The following is a 13,327-nucleotide window of genomic DNA, read 5'->3' on the forward strand; positions in this document are numbered from 1 at the left end:
TATGTATCAGGCCACAGTCAGTACAGATTGGAAGACTTGGACAATCAACAATGGTGCACCTCAGAGATGTATGTTCTGCCCACTGCTGTATTGAATTGACTTCATTTTTTTATATCCTTCCCATACATGAGTAAAAATCTTTTATGTCTGTCTAAATGTGCAATATATAGTAATTTGTAATAAATAGTTCATACACCAGGGCAGTTAATATAGCATAGAAATACAATTGTATCAGCATGAATGTGTATGCCGATGAACTTAAAGCTAGTCATTCTCAAACTCAGATCCACTGATGTCAATGGGGGGGTTAGTCTGTCTCCGTTCCTCCTGTAGTCCACAACCAGCTTCTTAGTTTTTTTTGTGACATTGAGGAAGAGGTTGTTTTCTTGACACCACTGTGTCAGGGTGATGACTTCTTTGTAGGCTGCCTCGTTATTATTTGAGATAGGCAAATCAATTAGTATCATCAGTAAATTTAATTAGCAGATTGGAGGTGTGGATGGTGACACAGTCATGGGTATATAGAGAGTAAAGGAGGGCAGAGGTGAGGGAGCCCACTCTTACACTGCTGGCAATCAGACAGGAAGCCCAGGATCCATCTACACAAGGCAGGGTGAAGGCCTCGGTCTCTGAGCTTCTTGTCCAGCTTGGAGGGGAATTATGGTGTTGAATGCTGAACTGTAGTCCAAGAATAGCATTCTCACATAAGCATCCTTCAGGTGTGTAAGAATGGTGAGTAGAGCTGTGGTTATTGCATCATCCGTTGATTAGCTGTGTCGGTAGGTGAATTGTAGGGGATCTAGTGTGGGTGGTAACATGCTGCAGATGTTATCCTTGACCAGCCTCACAAAGCATTTACTTATTGAGGTGAGTGTGACAGAATGCTAGTCATTCAGTCATGTTATCTTGGGTATAGGTACAGGGACAATGGTGGATGTTTTGCTGTATACCCACAACTTGGCTAGATGCAGCTCAAACATCATCTATAAATGTGCTACTGATAAGTTTTGGGGAATTTTAACCAGGCCAGTCTGAAAAAAAAACGATTACTATCAACAGATCACTTGCAATACCAGAGGAAACAACATACTGGACCATTGTTACACACCCACCCAAGGATGTCAGTGACCCTCATTGCTCGTGATGGACGCGCACACACAATGCAATACGTAATAATAGAAGTAAACTAGTGAATCACTGTAAGTATATAAAATAGTTAATTAAACAACTAGTGCAAAAACAGAAATAAAAATAGTAATAAGATAGTGTTCATGGGTTCAATGTCCATTCAGAAATCGGATGGCAGAGGGGGAGAAGCTGTTCCTGAATCACTGAGTGTGTGCCTTGAGGTTTCTGTTGAGAACAAGACATGACCTGGGTGATGGGGGTCCTTAAGGGTGGGTGCTGCCTTCTTGAGGCATCACTCTTTGAAGATGTCCTGGATTCTACAGAGGCTAGTGCCCATGATGGAGCTAGGTTTACACCTCTACAGCTGATTTCAATCCTGTGCGGTCGCCCGCTCCCATATCAGATGGTGATGCAGCCAGTTAGAATGCACTCCACAGTATAGAGAAACAGAAAATCTACAGCACAGTACAGGCCATTCAGCCCACAATGCTGTGCTGAACATGTACCTACTTTAGAAATCACCTAGTGTTACCCATAGCCCTCTATTTCTCTAAGCTCCATGTACCCGTCCAGGAGTCTCTTAAAAGACCCTATTGTATCCACCTCCATCACAGTCACCAATAGCCCATTCCATGCACTCTCTGTGTAAAAAACTTACCCCTGCCATTCCCTCTGTACCCACTTCCAAGCACCTTAAAACTGTGCCCTCTTGTGTTAGCCATTTCAGTCCTGGGAAGAAGCCTCTGACTATCCACATGATCAATGCCTCTCATCATCTTATACACCTCTACTATCAGGTCACCTCTCACCTTTCGTCGCTCCAAGGAGAAAAGGCCAAGTTCACTCAACCTATTCTCATAAGGCATGTTTCCAAATCTCTTTTGCACCTTTTCTGTAGTTTCCACATCCTTCTTGTAGTGAGGTGACCAGAACTGAGCACAGTACTCCAGATGGGGTCTGACCAGGGTTCTATACAGCAGTAACATTACCTCTCGGCTCTTGAATTCAGTCCCATGGTTGATGAAGGCCAATGCACCGTATGCCTTCTTAACCACACAGTCAACCTGCGTAGCAGTTTTGAGTGTCCTATGGACATGGACGCCAAGATCCCTCTGATCCTCCACACTGTCAAGAATCTTACCATTAATACTATATTCTGCCATCATATTTGACCTATATCTATAGAAATTTGCGAGCGTCTTTGGTGACATACCAAATCTCAAACTCTTAATGAAATATAGCCACTGATGTGTCTTCCTTATCCTATAGCTGCATCGATATGTTGGGTCCAGGATAGAACCTCAGAGATATTGATACCCAGGAACCTGAAATTTCTCACTCTTTCCTCTTCTGATCGTTCTATCAGGATTGATCTGTGTTCCTTCATCTTACCCTTTCTGATACGGTCATAAAGACAGCTTTTGGTACATTGGACTACCTAAATCAAAGTACTAATACGGTTCTTGTTACCTACCTGCAAGAAAATTATCAATAAAGTTGAGAATAAGAGAACATTTACAAGGATGACGCTGGGACTTGAATATCTGAGTTTGAGGGAAAGATCAAATAAGTTTGGACTTTATTCCCTGGAGTGTGGGAGAATGAAAAGAGATTTGATAGATATACAAAATTATGAGGGGTATAGATAGGGTTAATGCAAGCAAACCTTTTCCAGGGATTGGGTGAACCTAGAACTAGAGAGCATAGATTAAGGGTGAAAGATAAAGTGCGGTACAAAAGTGGAATGAGCTGCCAGAGTAAGTGGAGGCTGCAGGATCAATGTCAACATTTCAGAGAAGTTTGGATAAGTACATAGACATGAGCGATATTGAAAGCTTTGTTCTCGGTGTGGGTCGATGGGACATTTCAGCATGGGCGAGATGGGCTAAAGGGTCTGTTTCTGTGATCTATGGCTTAAGGGGTTCAAATTTGCAATCTTCCTATTCAGTGGTACTCTCCTAGAACTGAGCACCACAACCTTGTTGTGGTTTGCAGGCTTGCATGACTCAATGATCTGAACAGATATATTGGCTGGAGTCAGGGCTTTATCCTTTGGCTTTTGGTAGGGTCACCCATGCCAAACAGGTCAAAGGGTAGTGGCCTACTAGGAGTTGTCCATTGGTCCTCCAGGTTCGAGGGTTTGGCTAACGACCCTGACTGGTAAAAAAAAATGTTATGGAAACAGCAATGAAGAATACTGCATCTGAGTGTGATGGTATTCCTGAGTCTCCACCTGGGACTTGCATCCTGAGCCACTGATATGATGAAGAAGCCCTGTACACCACCAGAGGTGGAGGACCTTCATTGAAACATGGAAACATAGAAAACCTACAGCACAATACAGGCCTTTTGGCCCACAAAGTTGTGCCGAACATGTCCTTACCTTAGAAATTACTCGGGCTATCCATAGCCCTCTATTTTTCTAAGCTCCATGTACCTATCCAAAAGTCTCTTAGAAGACCCTATCGTATCCGCCCCTACCACTGTTGCTGGCAGCCCATTCCACGCACTCACCACTCTCTGAGTAAAAAACTTACCCCTGACATCTCCTCTGTACCTACTCCCAAGCACCTTAAACCTGTGCCCTCTTGTGGCAGCCATTTCAGTCCGGGAAAAAGCCTCTGACTATTCACATGATCAATGCCTCTCCTCATCTTATACACCTCTGTCAGGTCACCTCTCATCCTCCGTCGCTCCAAGAAGAAAAGGCCGAGTTCACTCAACCTATTCTCATTAGGGACGCTCCCCAATCCAGGCAACATCCTTGTGAATCTCCTCTGCACCCTTTCTATGGTTTCCACATCCTTCCTGTAGTGAGGTGACCAGAACTGAGCACAGTACTTCAAATGGGGTCTGACCAGGGTCCTATACAGCTGCAACATTACCTCTCGGCTCCTAAACTCAATCCCATGATTGATGAAGACCAATACACAGTACGCCTTCTTAACCATAGAGTCAACCTGTGCAGCTGCTTTGAACATCCAATGGACTTGGACCCCAAGATCCCTCTGATCCTCCACACTGCCAAGAGTCTTACCATACTATATTCTGTCATCATATTTGACCTACCAAAATGAACCACTTCACACTTATCTGGGTTGAACTCCATCTGCCACTTCTCAGCCCAGTTTTGCATCCTATCAATGTCCTGCTGCAACCTCTGACAGCCCTCCACACTATCCACAACACCCCCAACCTTTGTGTCATCAGCAAATTTACTAACCCATCCCTCCACTTCCTCATCCAGGTCACTTATAAAAATCACGAAGGGTCCCAGAACAGATCCCTGAGGCATACCACTGGTCACTGACCTCCACGCAGCATATGACCATCTACAACCACTCTTTTCCTTCTGTGGACAAGCCAGTTCTGGATCCACAAAGCAATGTCCCCTTGGATCCCATGCCTCCTTACTTTCTCAATAAGCCTGGCATGGGGTACCTTATCAATTGCCTTGAAATCCATATACACTACATCTACTGCTCTTCCTTCATCAATAAGCTTAGTCACATCCTCAAAAAATTCAAACAGGCTTGTAAGGCACGACCTACCTTGACAAAGCTATGCTGACTATTCCTAATCATATTATACCTCTCCAAATGTTCATAAATCCTGCCTCTCAGGATCTTCTCCATCAGCTCACTGAGGTAAGACTCATTGGTCTATAATTTCCTGGGCTATCTCTACTCCCTTTCTTGAATAAGGGAACAACATTCGCAATCCTCCAATCCCCCGGAACCTCTCCCGTCCCCATTGATGATGCAAAGATCATCGCCAGAGGCTCAGTAATCTCCTCCCTCGCCTCCCACAGTAGCCTGGGGTACATCTCATCCGGTCCTGGTGACTTATCCAACTTGATGCTTACCAAAAGCTCCAGCACATCCTCTTTCTTAATACCTGCATGCTCAAGCCAGTGGCATAACAGGCAGTAGAGATGCCACAAATTCTTGCATGGTACACTTGCCAGTTTGATTAGTCTAATGAATATAACGATTAACATTCCCAACCATACCATGACACTAGTTCTCTTCTAACACACTTTTGATATTTTCCCATTTATGCTTTGATAGGCATTACTTAGGGGTCCTAAAGATTACCTGTCTTTCCCCTGCAGTTTCCCAAACCAATTCCACATAATCCATTGCAGTTAAACTATGGAACACCATCCCACTTCATCTCCCTTTTTCTTTATTCATTCATTTGTGACATTGAATAAATTGGAATCATACAACCATATTTCTGCAACAGCTAATAAACATGTGTGCTGTAATTTTTACACAGATCCTGCATTCATTCAGATAGCCTTAACTTTATACATTTGCTACTTAATCTGGTTCCAATTTCTACTGTAAGTATTTACTTATTTTCTATGCCTTCCTGTGACATTTTGATCTTCATTCATCCCTTCACTGACCTGTGCTTATGTTCTCAATTGTTTTACTTAATGCTGTCATTGGCACTCTGTTCATACTTCTTTCCTTTCCCTATTAGTTTAGAGTCTACAACTTTTAAGTACCTAATTCAAATGAAGCCCGCCCTGATGGAAGTAGCTGTTCGCAGTATTTCACTTGCCTAATACAGGTACTAGTTCCTCATGTATCATTATCAATTTACACAACTCTATGGTAATAGTGAATTCCCTAATTTTGGGGAATCTGGAATTCATTGCCATAGACGACTGTGCAGGCCAAGCAGAGTTTGATAGGTTCTTGATTAATAAGAGTGTCAAAGGTTACAAGGAGAAGGCATGGGCATGGGGTTTAGGCGGATAATATATCGGCCATTATGGGATGCTGGTGCAGATTTGATGGGTCAGATGGTCTAATTCTGCTCTTGCGACTTTTGGTCCATTTCCTATGCTGTTTGACAATGTGTACATGGCTCAGGTAATAAACTAAAAATGTAATTTTTAGTGGCTCTGCATTTTTAAAATTTGCTGTTAGTTTGTCAATCCCTCTTCCAATGTCTTCTTATAATATGTGGATCCTCTCAATACTGGAAAGTGATGTCCTGTGATCTGGTAGGGGAGGAGGCTGCAAACAGACATTGGTGTGGAAATGAAATGGCAACTGGGAGATCCCACATGCTGTGCTGTGCAAACCATGGTAGAGATTGTAACTGTGACTAGTTACAGAATCAGAGTCAGGTTTAATATCACTAGCACATCTCATGAAATTTGTTGTATTGTGGCAGCAATACATTGTAATACATAATAATAGACAATATTGAGGTCCTGTGCATTGTCCATTCAGAAATCTGATAGCAGTGGGGAAGCAGCTGTTCATACAATGTTGGATGTGTCTCTTCAGGCTCATGTACTTCCTCTTGATGCGTTGTAGACGGCCAGTAAGTAACTCCAGTGCTGTATTAATTATGAAGACATACCTCTGATTGCACTGAAACTCCAATAAATACCACAAGATGGCGCTGGCGTCCCATTGAGAAATAAAACGAACACAAAAGAAATCGGAACAAGAGAAAATCTACAGATGCTGGAAATCCGAGGAACACACACAAAATGCTGGAGGAACTCGACAGTCCAGGCAGCGTCTATAGAAAAGAGTACAGTCCATGATTCGGGCCGAGACCCTTTAGCAGGACTGAGTCCTGCTGAGTTCCTCCGGCATCTTGTGTGTGTTGAAAAAGAAACATGAGATTTTACACATGCTGCAAAACCAGATTAACACGCACAAAATGCTGGAGAAACTCAGCAGGTTGGCAACATCTATGGAAAGGAAAATAAAAAGTTGAGGTTATGGGCTGAGACTCTTCAGTACTCGCAGGAATAGGCTGTTCAGCCTCTCAGGCTTGGACCACCATTGATTAAGATAATGGTTTACTTCAGTGTCACTTTCCTGCACAAATCCCAGATCCCTTAATAGATAATAGAAGTGTCTATTTTTTGAACAGAATAAATGTCTGGGCAGGAAATTGTATCAATTGTGAATGCAAGGAACTACATTGCCTTTACTTCTTTGTTATCTTTATCTTAACAGCAGAAGATTCCTTTAGATAAGATTGTGGCTTGCCTTGGTGGTGAATATATTTTGCGGTGTTGATTGTTATGCAGGGATAGGATTACATCTCCACAGAAAATCTGATCCATTTTCATCTGGGACAACCAACATATTAACACAGAGGAGCTTAAGATCACACAGAACCCATAGTTAGAACTGGTGATAGAATAATGTGTGGAACCCAGAGACAGCCAAGCAGCCAAAGTTCTACACCTCCATCCAGTTGATGCGACACTTCACCTGTGAATCTGCTGGGGTGGACTTTTCTGTCTGGAGCTCCTGATGCAGCTTCCACTACATTGGTGAGACCTGTTATAAAATGGGAGACCACCTCATTGAGCACTTCTGCTCCATCCACAACAAGCAGGACTTCCCGGTAGCCAGACAGTTTTAATTCATATTTAATTTAATTTCCATTCCGATGTGTTGGTATATGGCCTCCTCTTCTGCCAAGATGAGGCCACCCTTTGGGTGGAAGAGCAACACCTTATATTCAGTCTGGGTTCTTTCCAACCTGATGTCATGAGTATCGATTTCTTCTTCCAGTAAACAAATTCCAGCCCCATCTTCCTCTATTCCCCACTCTGACCTTTTATCTCTTCTCACTTGCCTATTACTCCTGGGTCCCCTCCTCCTTCCCTTTCCCCTATGGTCCACTCTCGTCTCCTATCAGATTCCTTCTTCTCTAGCTCTTTAACTTTCCCACCCACCTGGCTTCATCTGTCACCTTCTAGCTAGTCCCATTCCCCATCTTTTTATTCTGGCATCTTCCCCCTTCCTTCTCGGTCCTGAACGAGGGTCCAGGACTGAAACATCAACTGTTTATTCATTTCTACAGCTGCTCCAGACCTTCTGAGTTCCTCTGGCAGTTTGTGTGTGCTGCTTTGGATTTCCAGCATCTGCAGACTTTCTTGTGTTCAGGAAATATAAATAGATTCCAAGGCAGGGATCCAATTTTCCACTTTGTAGGGCTGAACAGTCTAAATGCATCAGTCTATGTAGACCCACTACTTTGGCATTCATGACCATAAAATTACATTGCACACTACTTTCTGAGGCTGAATGAAGCACTCAGAAGACATAGATATAATAAAGAACCATTCACTATTTTCAGCAACGTCTTTTGGCATGCTCTGCCTGAAAGAATAATGGAAGCAGATTTAATAACAATTTCAAAAGGAAATCAGACAAATAGCTTGAGGGAGAAAATGGGACACATGAATGAGATTAACCGTCTTTTTCAAAAGCCTCACTCAGCCACAACAGGCTAAACAATTGCCCCTTCTGCAGTAGGATTCCACGTATGATATGCATTTGAAAACATTGCAAATCTTCATTGTTACTACATAAAAGTAATTGGTTTAGCCTTTAAGAGTGTATTGTCTCTTTACATTTGACCTATCAAGGTGCAACATTTCACATTTGGACAGGTTAAGTTCCATCTGCCATTTCACTGCCCATATCTGCAGCTGATCTATATCCTGCTGTATTCTTTGCCAGTCTTCTATGCTATCCACAACACCACCAATCTCCGTACCATCTTCAAACTTATTAACCCACCCATCTACATTTTCATCCAGGTCACTGAGAACATCACAACAGCAAAGGTCCCAGTGCAGATCCCCGCAAAACACGACTAATCACAGATCTTCGATTCTAGAATAAGTCCCATTGAACACTACCCTGTCTTCAATGGACAAGGCAGTTCCGAATCCAAGCAGCCAATTCACAATTGATCCTATGCATCTTAATTTTCTGGACAAGCGTCCCACGAGGGACTTACATCATTGGTGCGGATGTGTACCTCACCTTCACCCTTTGAGAATATCCTGTAGCTGCTCTGAGGCAACACACCATCCTGGCCTCTCTTTCGCAGACACAGAATCTCTGGCCTGTCCCCCAGCTTTCACGTCTCCAATCACTATCACTCTTCCTAACTTTACCCTTCCCTGTTGAGCCTCAGAGCCGGCCACAGTGTCACTAGCCTGGCTGATGCTGCTGCACTCTGACAGTTCATCACACCCAGCAGCATCCAAAGGGGCATATTGTGCTTGTTGCTGAGGCCACAGGGGAAACCCACACTGATTACTTGCTCCGCTTGCTTCTTCTGGTGGTCACCAATCTTCTATTTGAAGCCTGCACTCTGGGTGTGACCACCTCAGCAAAAAGTTTCATCTATGGGGTTTTCATCCTCCAGGATGGTTCTGAGTACATCCAGCTCCAGTTCTTCAACCTGGTCAGTAAGGAGCTAAAGTTGGGTGCACTTCCCACAGACGTAGTCATCAGGGATACTGTTCACTACCCCGAAATCCCACATCCCACTGCCTTAACTACCATTCTGCCTACAATGAATTAAGGACAAAGGATTTACAAACACCAAAAAAAAACTTACCTTTTCTTACCTGTGCCTTCTCTCCAAAACCTTTGAGTTTCACACTCACCTAGGTGACTTACTCGGCCTCTTCCTGCTGAAGCTCCACGAGCCAAAGCTTCAAACCCCCATTTTAGCCATGGCCACTACCTTCTTTTTATTGGTTGTTATTTTGCCAATTTACTTTTAAATATTTGCAGATTTGTCTCTGTTGGACTCCTGCAAAGCTGAACTCGGAAGCACAAACACAGAGACTCAACTCTTGTTCAAAGGTCCTGCTCCAAATCTTGTTGCCCGCTCCCCCTCATGACTGTGAAGGTGAAACTAACAAGCTGACAAACAGATTTACTTCTTTTTCAAATGGTATCTGGCTTTGTGGTTGCTGTTGGAAATGCACTTAAGTCTGCTCTGGGACAGGTGATCCACCCGGACCAAACCTGTGCTGTACCGGGCAGGAAGATCTCAGACAGCCTCGCGCTGCTGAGGGACACCATCGCCTACCTGCAGGACAGGGGGGTGGACGCCTGCCTGGTCAGCTTGGACCAGGAGAAAGCCTTCGACAGGATATCGCACACGTACATGGCGGACGTGCTCTCCAAAATGGGATTTGGGGGGAGGGAATCCGGAATTGGATTAGACTGCTCTACACAGACATCCATAGTGCAGTCCAGGTCAACGGGTGGGAAACAGACAGCTTCCCCATCAGGTCTGGAGTCAGGCAGGGCTGTCCCCTCTCCCCTGTCATGTTTGTCTGCTGCATAGAACCCTTTGCGGAAGCCATCAGGAGGGATGAGGGCATAAGAGGGGTGACGCTGCCAGGCAGTGGAGGGACCCAAGTGAAAACCTCCCTGTACATGGACGATGTCACCGTCTTCTGCTCTGATCCGAGGTCAGTTCGCAGGTTGATTGGCACCTGCGAACAGTTCGAGCTAGCGTCGGGGGGCCAGGGTCAACCGCACGAAGAGCGAAGCCATGCTCTTCGGCAACTGGCCCGACCAATCCAGCGTCCCCTTCACCATCAGGTCTGACCACGTGAAGGTGTTGGGGATCTGGTTCGGAGGGGCTGAGGCGTGCAACAAGAACTGGCAGGAGCGGACTGCCAAGGTGAAACAGAAACTGGGACTGTGGGGAGGGCGCTCCCTGTCGATAACGGGCAAGAACCTGGTCATCAGGTGTGAGGTGCTCTCAGGGCTGCTGTACTTGGCGCAGGTCTGGCCCGTCCCCCGCTCCTACAGCTCGGAAATCACCCGGGCTGTCTTCAGATTCGTCTGGGGATCCAAGATGGAGCGGGTGAGACGGACCGTCATGCACAAGTCCCTGGACAACGGGGGCAAGAATGTCCCCAATGTCACCCTCACCCTGATGGCCAGCTTCGTATGTGGCTGCATCAGGTTGTGTGTAGAACCCAGGTATGTGGGCACCAAGTACCACTATGTGCCCAGGTTCTACCTGTCGCCCTGGCTACGAAGGATGGGTCTGGCCCCACTCCCGCGCAACGCCCCAGTCAGCTGGTTGTTGCCGGCATACCTGTCCTACGTAGCAAAGTTCTTCCAGGAGAACGCCTTTGACCACAGGGCCATCAGGCAGTGGTCGGCACATAGTGTCCTGCAGGCACTGCAGGAGAAGGATGTGATGGACACAGTGGGGTGGTTCCCTGAGCAGACTGTCCAGTTCATCTGGCAAAATGCCTCATCGCCAGATCTCACCAACAGGCACCAAGACCTCACCTGGCTGGCGGTGAGAGGGACCCTCCCAGTCAGAGCCCTCCTGTACGCCCGGAACGTTGTCTCCGCACCCCACTGCCCACGGGAGGACTGCAGTGAGGAGGAGTCTGTGACCCACCTCTTTGCACACTGCCAGTTCGCAAAGAGGGTGTGGAGGAGGATGGACGGGCTAGAGTCACGTTTTATCCCCAGCAGCTGCGTAACAGAGGACTCTCTGATCTACGGGCTGTTCCCGGGGACGCACACGGAGACCAACATCCGGTGCTGCTGGCAGATCATCAACTCGGTGAAAGACGCTCTTTGGTCGGCCCGAAACTTGATGATCTACCAGCACATGGAGATGTCCGTGGGAGAATGCTGCCGACTGGCACACTCTCGGCTGCAGGAGTACGTGCTGAGGGACGCACTGAAACTTGGTGCAGCCACCGCAAGGGCCAGGTAGGGAAGGACCACAGTATAGGTTTCTCCACCCGTGGGAGTGGGAGGGGTCGGTGGGTGGGGAGTATACCCCTCAACAATGATATGCTAAGCTGAACTACTGGAGTGCCACGTGGGTGGCTATAAATACGGATATGTACTGAGAAATGGAAACGTATGTAAAGGATGAAAAGTTATTGAATGGTTTATTGTATATATTTATTTTTGAATAAAGTATATTTTGAAATAAAAAAAATCTAAACTAGTAAAGTGTCTTTAGTCTCACTTGAGTTCTCAGACAGATTTAAATTGTAATTGTCGATTGGTGCCAGTGTTAACTTCACTCACATAACCATTTCCAAGCCAGATCTCACTGTGTTAATTCGTCCCAACACTGATGTCTCCCTCATCTGGTGCTGATTCCAATTGTTTTTATTAAGGTCTATTCTAATGAGGGTTGCAGATCTACTTGCACTGATTGTCTGGCATTGTTGAGGCACATGCTGTTCAGTTTTGAGTCAGATTGAGAGATGTGGGTGAAACCAAAATCACACACTCAGAATCAGAATCAGGTTTAATATCACCAGCATACGTTGTGAAATTTGTTAACTCTGCAGCAGCAGAACAATGTGATACACAATGATATAGAAAAAAGAACTGAATTATAGTAAGTATACAGTGGCATGCAAAAGTTTGGGCACCCCTGGTCAAAGTTTCTGTTACTGTGAATAGCTAAGCAAGTAAAAGATGAACTGATTTCCAAAAGGCATGATGTTAAAGATGACGCATTTCTTTAATATTTTAAGCAGGAAAACTTTTTTATTTCCATCTTTTACAGCTTGAAAATAACAAAAAAGGAAAAGGGCCTGAAGCAAAAGTTTGGGCACCCTGCATGGCAGTACTTAGTAACACCCCCTTTGGTAATTATCACAGCTTGTAAATGCTTTTTGTAGCCAGCTAAGAGTCTTTCAATTCTTGTTTGGGGGATTTTCACCCATTCTTCCTCGCAAAAGGCTTCTAGTTCTGTAAGATTCTTGGGCCATCTGCATGCACTGCTCTTTTGAGGTCTATCCACAGATTCTCGATGATGTTTAGGTCAGGGGACTGTGGGAGCCATGGCAAAACCTTCAGCTTGCGCCTCTTGAGGTAGTCCATTGTGGACCTTGAGGTGCGTTTAGGTTTGTTATCCTGTTGTAGAAGCCATCCTCTTTTCATCTTCAGCTTTTTTACAGACGGTGTGATGTTTGCTTCCAGAATTTGCTGGTATTTAATTGAATTCATTCTTCCCTCTACCAGTAGATGTTCCCCGTGCCACTGGCTGCAACACAGGCCCAAAGCATGATTGATCCACCCCCATGCTTAACAGTTGGAGAGGGGTTCTTTTCATGAAATTCTGCACCCTTTTTTCTCCAAACATACCTTTGCTCATTGTGGCCAAAAAGTTTTATTTTAACTTCATCGGTCCACAGTACTTGTTTCCAAAATGCATCAGGCTTATTTAGATGTTCCTTTGAAACCTTTGAATACAACTTTTTGGCTGCAATGAGCAAAGGTATGTTTGGAGAAAAAAGGATGCAGAATTTCATGAAAAGAACCCCTCTCCAACTGGTAATACAGGGGTGGATCAATCATGCTTTGGGCTTGTGTTGCAGCCAGTGGCATTGGAAACA

The sequence above is a fragment of the Mobula birostris genome, chromosome 1, assembly GCF_030028105.1.
Source record: "Mobula birostris isolate sMobBir1 chromosome 1, sMobBir1.hap1, whole genome shotgun sequence".
Lineage (NCBI taxonomy): Eukaryota > Metazoa > Chordata > Chondrichthyes > Myliobatiformes > Myliobatidae > Mobula > Mobula birostris.